Source organism: Heterodontus francisci, unplaced genomic scaffold (genome assembly GCF_036365525.1).
Source record: "Heterodontus francisci isolate sHetFra1 unplaced genomic scaffold, sHetFra1.hap1 HAP1_SCAFFOLD_43, whole genome shotgun sequence".
In the NCBI taxonomy this organism is placed as follows: Eukaryota; Metazoa; Chordata; class Chondrichthyes; order Heterodontiformes; family Heterodontidae; genus Heterodontus; species Heterodontus francisci.
The window spans coordinates 6,460,039-6,466,861 of NW_027141852.1; the positions used below are offsets into that span (position 1 = coordinate 6,460,039).

General features: G+C 45.8%; 1 non-coding gene across 1 annotated transcript; it reads right to left on the minus strand.

The window, feature by feature from the left end:
* Positions 1–421: 421 nt before the first annotated feature.
* Positions 422–493, minus strand: trnam-cau (transfer RNA methionine (anticodon CAU)). Its single transcript has one exon. It is a non-coding gene; the product is annotated as a tRNA-Met (tRNA).
* Between the last annotated feature and the right edge of the window lie 6,330 nt (positions 494–6,823).

Consider the following 6,823-nt stretch of genomic DNA (forward strand, 5'->3'; position numbering starts at 1 on the left):
CTGATTGATGTGTTCACTAGAAGGAAGAAGCTGATTGCAATCGAGTGCCTTTGGAAGCATCTTGTTATTATGGGTAAATACTTGATGTTTTGAAAGTGAACTGTTTGTGTTATTTCCCCAATGTTTTTATAAAAATAGGATTGTAGTCGGATTTCTCAAGAATCCCGGACTCAGCAACACACGTGCGGACGGACTCACCCTCACTGCGCAATAACACAAGGACACGGAGTCACAGCACCGACAATGAGGCAGGCAGAGAAAGACACACAGAAAACCAGGAAGAGATTATCAGGACTCAGAAATGAACAGACAGAGAAAGGTCCTGAGCAAACCAGCTGATCGCAATCGAGCGCATCTTGTAATGATAGGGAAACACTTGATGTTTTGAAAGTGAACTGTTTGTGTTCCTACCGAACATAAATAGCAGAGAATGGTTTCGATCCATCGACCTCTGGGTTATGGGCCCAGCACGCTTCCGCTGCGCCACTCTGCTAACGGTTGGCTTAAATTTTAGCTGCCTGTTAGTGAAATATGTTCATTTCCCCAATGTTTTTATAAAAATAGGATTGTCGTCTGAATGCTCAAGAATTCTGGCCTCAGCAACACACGTGCTGACGGACTCACCCTCACTGCACAATGACACAAGGACACGGAGTAACAGCACCGACAATGAGGCAGGCAGAGAAAGACACACAGAAAACCAGGAAGAGATTATCAGGACTCAGAAATGAACAGACAGAGAAAGGTACTGAGCAAACCAGCAAGAGACAGCGAGAGACTGATGAACACCACTTGGAGGGAGCACTGAGGGTGGCAAGGGCACAGAATGTAGTCTGGCTGGGGGATTTCAATGTCTATCACCATGGGTGGCTCGGTAGCACCAGTACTGACCATGCTGGCCGAGTTCTAATGGACATAGCTGCTCGATTGGGTCTGCAGTAGGTGGTGAGGGAACTAACAAGAGGGAAATACATACTTGACCTCATCCTCACCAATCTGCCTGCCGCAGATGCATCAGTCCATGACAGTATTGGTAGGAGTGACCACTGCACAGTCCTTGTGGAGATGATGTCCCGTCTTCACATTGAGGATACCCTCTATCGTGTTGTGTGCCACTACCACTGTGCTAAATGGGATAGATTTTGAACAGAACTAGCAATGTATAACTGGGCATCCATGAGGTACTGTGGACCATTAGCAGCAGCAGAATTGTAGTCAACCACATTCTATAACCTCATGGCCCGGCATATTCCCCCACTCTAACATTACCAACAAGCTGGGGGATCAACCCTAATTCAATGAAGAGTGCAGGAGGGCATGCCAGGAGCAGCACCAGGCATACCTTGAAATGAGGCGTCAGCCTGATGAAGCTACAGCCCAGGACTACTTTCATGCCAAACAGCAGAAGCAGCATGTAATAGACAGGGCTAAGTGATCCCACAACTAACGGATCAGATCTACACCCTGCCACATCCAATGATGAATGGTGGTGGACAATTAAACAACCAACAGGAGGAGGTGGATCCACAAATATCCCCAACCTCAATGATGGGGGAGCCCAGCACATCAGTGCAAAAGATAAGGATGAAGAATTTGAAACAATCTGCAGCCAGAAGTGCCGGGTTGATGATCCATCTCGGCCTCCTTCTGAAGTCCCCAGCATCACAGATGCCAGTCTTCAGCCAATTCGATTCACTCAACGTGATATCAAGAAACGACTGAAGGCACTGGATACAGCAAAGGCGACGGGCCCTGACAATATTCCGGCAATAGTACTGAAGACATATGCTCCAGAACTTGCCGCGCCCCTAGCCAAGGTGTTCCAGTACAGGTACAATTCTGGCATCTCCCCGGCAATGTGGCAGATTGCCCAGGTATGTCCTGTACACAAATAGCAGGACAAATCCAACCCAGCCAATTACTGCCTCATCAGTCTACTCTCAATCATCAGTATAGTGATGGAAGATGTCATCGACGGGGCACTTGCTTTGCAATAACCTGTTCAGTGACGCCAGTTGGGTTCCGCCAGGGCCATTCAGCTCCTGACCTCATTACAGCCTTGGTTCGAACAAGGACAAAAGAGCTGAACTCAAGAGGTGAGGTGAGAGTGTCTGCCCTTGACATCAAGGTAGCATTTGACTGAGTATGGCATCAAGGAGCCAGAGCAAAACTGGAGTCAATGGGAATCAAGAGGAAAACTCTCCACTGGTTGGAATCGTACCTAGCACAAAGGAAAATGGTTGTGATTGTTGGAGGTCAATCATCTCAGCTCCAGGACATCACTGCTGGAGTTCCTCAGGGAAGTATCCTCGGCCCAACCTTCTTCACTACTTCATCAGTGACCTTCCTTCAATCATAAGGTCAGAAGTGGGGATGTTCACTGATGATTGCAAAATTTAGCACCATTCGCGACTCCTCAGATACTGAACAGGTCCATGTAGAAATGCAGCAAGACCTGGACAATATCCAGGCTTGGGCTGATAAGTGGCAAGTAACATTCGCGCCACACAAGTGCCAGGCAATGACCATCTCGAACAAGAGAGAATCTAACGATCTCCCATTGACATTCAACGGCATTACGATCGCTGAATCCCCCACTATCAACTTCCTGGGGGTTCCCTTTGACCAGAAACTGAACTGGAGTAGCCTTATAAATAGTGTGACTACATGAGCTGGTCAGAGGATAGGAAGCATGCGGTGAGTAACTCACCTCCTTACTCCCCAAGCCTGTCCACCATTTACAAGGCACAAGTCTGGAGTGTGATGGAATACTATCCACTTGCCTGGATGGGTGCAGCTCCAACAACATTCAGGAAGCTCGACACCATCCAGGACAAAGCAACATGCTTGATTGGCACCCCATCCACAACATTCACTCCCTTCACCACTGACGTACAGTGGCAGCAGTGTGTACCATCTACAAGATGCACTGCAACAATGCACCAAGGCTACTCAGGCAGCACCTTCCAAACCTGCATCCTCTACTGCCTAGAAGGACAAGGGCAGCAGATGCATGGGAATACCACCACCTGAAAGTTCTCCTCCAAGCTACACATCATCCTGACTTGGAACTATATCGCCATTCCTTCACTGTCGCTGGGTAAAATTCCTGGAACTCCCTTCCTAATAGCACTGTGGGTGTACCTACCCCACATGGACTGCAGTGGTTCAGGAAGGAAGCTCACCACCACCTTCTCATGGGCAATTAGGGATGGACTATAAATGCTGGCCTGGCTGGCGACGTCCACATCCCATGAAACAAATAATTAAATACAATAACAGCTCATCTCAATTCCTAGTATTTCCAAATCCTCCCAGTCCAACATAAGCTGAACAATTATTGCATATTGTGATTGACGGTCTGTTCTGCAAACTGCACTGCATCACAGATTGCTGACATTTGCTAACTGGAAGTGAGAACTGCAAAATCAGGACAGTAGTTCACATAGTCTGTCAGTGTGAAAGAATCAGGCAATGTGAGGTAATAGAATTTGTCTGTAAATGTTACACTCATATTGCTTTATATTTTTATATTGAAAATAAAAGTAATCATTTCGTGAAAATAGTGACATGTTGTCCAAACTTTGGTCGCCAGTTGTTTTCGTCTTGCACTCAGCAGGGCAAACCGCAAGAATACCAATTTAAGGGAAAACAACAACTTTCTTCTGTATGAGAAGAGCGTGCTGATTGGTTGGCAAGTGAACTCTGATTGGGCGAGGCATTGCCATTCAGAATGCATCAGTTTATGGTAAATGACAGATAACTGCCCAGCTTTGTTTGAAATTTAAACCAGGCAGCTTGACTCTGATTGGTCAAGGCATTGCCCTGTGGAATGAGCCAGTGAATGGCTGTCACTTATTTTGTTTAGCTGAAACTGGCACAACATGTGTGCATATTCTTTCTGTCTGCAAAGAACAGGGCCCTGTGTATTAATACATGTAGTTCACAGTACACACCAATGCACCACACTGCGAGCCCTACTGACAGTCTTAAATCGGTTGTCAGTGTAATTCTTAGCTCACTGAGAATTATTTAGCAAATGTTGTCCTATTGTGGAATCACATCTCATGTTGGATACTGTGTTTTGAGTTTTGCAAGCACGGGTTGGTTGGGTAGGGCCCATTGCGAACAGCGGAAGGGACATGTTATTTGATACAATCCGCCAGTTTTGGGATGTACGGTCTAGAAACCTAGCATCACACTGGTATTGAAATTCATATATCACGTTACTTATTTGTGTGATAGGCAGGACGTCTCTTTTGCTTGACAGCAGCATCCTGTTAGTGGCGAACACCACACTTGTTGCTCCTGCATAGTAACAGCAGGAAACAGCGAGCTTCACCTGTTACTCAAATATTGGGGATATATTACCTTTCCAGGGTAATTTGAGGGAGACTGGGAACTTTTCAGGGCTCAAAATGACGTCCTTCAGCCCGTTTATAAGTTTGTGTGATATACAGATAGAAATGATCTGATCAGTGTAACCATTGTAATGCAGGATGTCTTTGATTCGCCCTATTTCAGCATCAAGCTTGCATGGTGAGCAAATGGCTCAGCCCTATTTATGAGGTTTTCGATAAGACTCCGTGGTTACGGAGGGAAGGAGGGAGGTGGTTACGGAGGGAGGGAGGTGGTTATGGAGGGAGGGAGGGAGGTGATTACGGAGGGAGGGAGGTGGTTACGGAGGGAGGGAGGGAGGTGGTTACGCAGGGAGGGAGGTGGTTACGGAGGGAGGGAGGGAGGTGGTTACGGAGGGAGGAAGGAGGTTGGGACAGGTGAGAACACATAAGGATTTAGAAACAAGGATGAGTATTTTGAAATAAAAACAAGAAATGCTGGAACCACTCAGCAGGTCTGATGATTTTGAGGTTGAGTTGTTGCTGGACCAGGAGCCAATGTCGGTCAGTGATTGGTTGCCGAGAAGGCCAATCTTATAGCTCATGGAACTGTAAGAATCCCAAAGCGTGCATTGACCTGGGAAGGTAGGTTTGCGGTAGACCGTGGTAGAAAACCCCTTAGCAGATTTCTCAACTAGTACATCAAGGAAAGGGAGCTCATTTGACAGCTCCATTCCAAAGGTGAATTTGAGTGTAGGATGGAGCCCATGAAGACGTGCAAGGAAATTATTTCATGCAGCTGCGGATTCAAATATAGCAAATGTATCATCTACATATTGGAAATATGCAAGAGGAAGGAGGTTAGGTGTCATTCCCTTAAAAACAGGTTTGTCATGGAATCCAACAAAGATGTTTGTGAGAGCTGGGCCTGGAGGGGATCCCATGGCAACACCAGCGATACATGGTGTCAATAAAACTGAACTCAACAGTGCAAGTTGCCGAGTTCATAAGTTCAATGAATACTGATTCACACAATGGTGGCGGGTCTAGATCACCATGATATAGCACTGCAGTGCAAATATCTATGGCTTCCTGAAGTGGTACATTGGTGAATAGGCTAGCAATGTCAAATGACACATGGACACGGCATTGCTATCGATATGCAAGTCCTGCATGGTCTTCACAAATGTGAAGGAATCCTTCACTGTGTATGTGGAGAACTTGCTCAAAAACTGGTTGTAACAATTTGCCCAACCATTTGGCAAATTCATTTCAGGATACTATTTACATTGCTTCAAATAAAGAAAACACAACGACACAAAGAATTGAGCACAACGCTGAAAGTTTCACAACAAATAGTCAAGTGGGAAAAGGATGAAATACAGAAAGAAAAAGCCTAAAATACTGAAAACACTCAGCCAGTTCCGAAACAACTGTGGAGAAGAGAAGCTCGGGTTAATGGTCCAGTTCTGTGACCCTTCTATAGACCTGAAACATTGCTCCTCCCTTCCTCTCTCCACAGATACTGCTGGAACTGCTGAGTGTTTCCAGAATCTTCTGTTATTATTCAGATTTCCAGTGTGTGCAGTATTTCTCTTTTTGAAAATAAAATATTTCCTGAGAGGAATGGAACGTTACATAAAAAATAGGAGTAGGCCATTCGGCCCATCGAAATAGCTCTGCCATTCAATAAGATCACAGCTGATTTCCTACATCAACTCCATCTTACCACACTAGCACAAATCCCTTGATTCCCTTAGTATCCAAAAACCTATCGATCTCTCTCTTGGATATACCCAATGATTGAGCATCCACATCTCTAGAGTCACAGAGAGATACAGCACTGAAACAGGCCCTTCAGCCCACCGAGTCTATGCCAACCAACAACAACCCATTTATACTAATCCTACACTAATCCCATATTCCTACCACATCCACACCGACGCTATATTTCCCTCCCACTTACCTATACTGGGGACAATTTATCATGGCCAATTTACCTACCAACAAGTCTTTTGGCTTGTGGGAGGAAACCAGAGCAACTGGAGAAAACCCACACAGACACAGGGAGAACTTGCAAACTCCACACAAGCAGTATCCAGAGTTGAACCCGGGTTGCTGGAGCTGTGAGGCTGCGGTGCTCACCACTGCGCCACTGTGCCGCCCATAATGTGTGATCTCACCAAGGCTCTGTCTAATTGCAGTCAAACTTCTTTATTCTTATAAAAACTCTTCACAATGTTGAACACAACTATTAACTGCCATTCTGCTCCAAGAAGAAGGACCCCAGCTTCACACACCCCAGACCCCTATTCTTTCCACATTAGCTGAATTCCTGCATTTCTGATACCATTCCAGTAAATCTCCTCTGCACCCTCTCTAAGGCCTTGACATTCCTGCTAAAGTGTGGAGCATGGAATTAGACACAACGCTCTAACTGAGGCCTATAACCAGTGAGATTTCTAAAGGTCCAGCGTAAATTCCTT